The sequence below is a fragment of the Glycine max genome, chromosome 19 (genome assembly GCF_000004515.6).
Source record: "Glycine max cultivar Williams 82 chromosome 19, Glycine_max_v4.0, whole genome shotgun sequence".
NCBI classification, from domain to species: domain Eukaryota; kingdom Viridiplantae; phylum Streptophyta; class Magnoliopsida; order Fabales; family Fabaceae; genus Glycine; species Glycine max.
The window spans coordinates 11,585,993-11,588,437 of record NC_038255.2 but is presented as its reverse complement, the minus strand read 5'-3'; the positions used below and the strand labels follow the sequence as shown (position 1 = coordinate 11,588,437).

The 2,445-nt window shown below is 33.7% G+C and overlaps 1 long non-coding RNA gene across 1 annotated transcript; it reads right to left on the bottom strand.

Moving 5' to 3' along the window:
- Positions 1–422: 422 nt before the first annotated feature.
- Positions 423–1,279, bottom strand: LOC121174225 (uncharacterized). Its single transcript, XR_005890120.1, has 4 exons — positions 1,180–1,279; positions 867–1,002; positions 607–647; positions 423–517 (listed from the first exon to the last, which is right to left on the bottom strand). It is a non-coding gene; the product is annotated as an uncharacterized lncRNA (long non-coding RNA).
- Between the last annotated feature and the right edge of the window lie 1,166 nt (positions 1,280–2,445).

Sequence of the window (2,445 nt, the reverse complement as noted above, 5' to 3'; positions counted from 1 at the left end):
CGTTGCATTGGAGATTGATATACTTATATTCCAATCAGACAAAGTTGATCCATTAACTGAAAGGGCATCGATCACCCTAAAAAAAGTTATAGAAGTACATCATTATTGTTTGACAAACAAACCGACTGGACAACTACAATTCCACATTTTCCTGTTATCATCACTCAGATAAAAGTAGAATTGATAGTTACGAAGAACAATTTTTCATCCTTTAACAAAGTATGTCATCTACAGAAAAAGCAGAGTAGTAAGACAAGAAAACATAACTCAAGTTTCTGCATCACTGCCATAAGAAAATTAGTCACCAAACTTTTCGTTAAATAGCAGTGCAGATTCTTTCCGTGCCTGGCCTACAAAAACTTGTGAAAAGTTTACAATGTCCTCCTCTCTTTGTTTTCTTGCACACAGAAAACTCTGAAGTAGGCAACTTGCAACTTTCCGGTACATCATTAAAGAAGACCATCATAAGCCAATCTTGTAAGCAATAATCAAACTGACAACTTTCCAAAGCCAGCTACTAAAGAGAAAAAAATAAAGAAATCATGCACTATTAAGCAAAACATAGAATTTAATAAAACTTAACTGGAGATTTGCAAGGGTTCTTACATAATTCTGATTGGTTATATAGTTCCACATGAATTTGTTTCCTGAGACAGACATAATGAAACAAAGGGTTAGTACTAGGATAAGTTTCCTCTATCTTAGAATCTAAAGTTTCATACCAATTCAAAGTTCCTAGATCAAACAACAATATGGTTTTTCTTTATGCGAGTTTGCGTGGAGACAATTATGAATGTATTGCAAACCACTCATAGTGTGCCTGTTAGAATGTCAAAGAGTATTTTCATCATTTAGTTATTCTTTACCTCATCCATCAAATGAGGCACTTCATTTGTTTCGGGAGATTCCAAAAGGATTTTATCTCAATAAAAATTGGAATGTCAAAATCCTGAGATTCAGGTACATCTAACATCCTTGGAGTTTCCACAATTTCAAGGCAACCTGAGGATTGAGAAGGGATTAGGGGAGTGCCAACAGCTTAAGGGAATTACGCATTTTCATTTTATTTTGAGAATAGGAGTTGAAGGTCAGAGGAAGAACATGGAGAAAAACAGTGTTAGTAAAGATAGAAGAGCTTATAAACAAAAAGAAAAAGAAAGGTGATCAAATCAAACTTACATAGTGCACAGTAAGTAATGGGAGATTCTCTCTGCCTCTGTACACAGTGTGCAATAAGTAAAGTATGGTGGCATTCTGTTGGAAAGGGAAACGAACTATGTCTTTTGCACTCTTTATGCTCTTTCTAACTATATACCTTGAAATTAAACAGCATATACTAGTATTAGTAAAGAGCTGAAGATAAACAATAAAAAAAAAATACTTGCATAGATAAAATGGAAGAAACATTATTCTTGTACCACTTATAATTATTATGGAATGCATACCTTCTCCTTAGAAAACAGCCCAAATCCCTCAGTTTTACACACAAATTTTGTTTCACTTAAAAGTGTATTACTCAAACAATAGAATAAGATTACATTTACTATAAAAGTAAAATAGTGAAACAATTCTAATATCTTTGTCTCTAAGCATAATTTCTTCCAGAGAAGCAGTATGAAGAAAATTACATAATCATTAAGCTTCTGAAGTCTAACCTAATAAAAGCATACCTGCCAGCATCTTCAGGTTCATCTAACACAAAAGCATCCAACTCAAATCTTTCTGGTTTAGTAACAGGCATACACAACGTTTCCACACATACTAAGCCTTCTTTGTTGACGACAAATTTGTTGATTTTGACGAGAACCTCGTTACAATCTTCAAGCACATATTCAACCTTTTTATAGAATATTCTGATAGTGCCAAAAAGAAGTTAGCCAAGCACTCTATAGGATACAACATCAATTTCTTGCAAAATCTTGTCTACAGAAGGTAAAAATGAAATGAAAATAATGGCAAAACAATAGCATATATGACAAATCTTAAAATGATTTCACAGAAGAATAAACTCTTAAAATAACATCATTTTGTTGGCGGCTAATTGGCTATTCGCAATGACTGTAAGACTTCTCAACAATAATTGTTGTTGTTGCATACGATTGCAAATAAGTATATCTGCTTCTGGCCAAGGGGATTTTAATATCCTCCAAGGGACCTGTTGGCACTCATAAGTGGGATCTCCCTCTCAACAAGATTTTCTCCATATATGCATTCGTCAGGATTCAAACCCTTTACTACATGCTTAAGGGATTCGTGTCTAGTACCACTTGGATAAACCATTTCTTGGTACCAACAATAATTATGGTGAGCAGCTTGAAAGAAATCGTGGGTACTATAACAATGATGGTTACTTTGTAAAGTATTAGATGATTTGGAAATTTGGTGACACATTTTGTACCTTGGTAAAAAATTGATTCTCATTTACCAACAATATATTGTCTACCT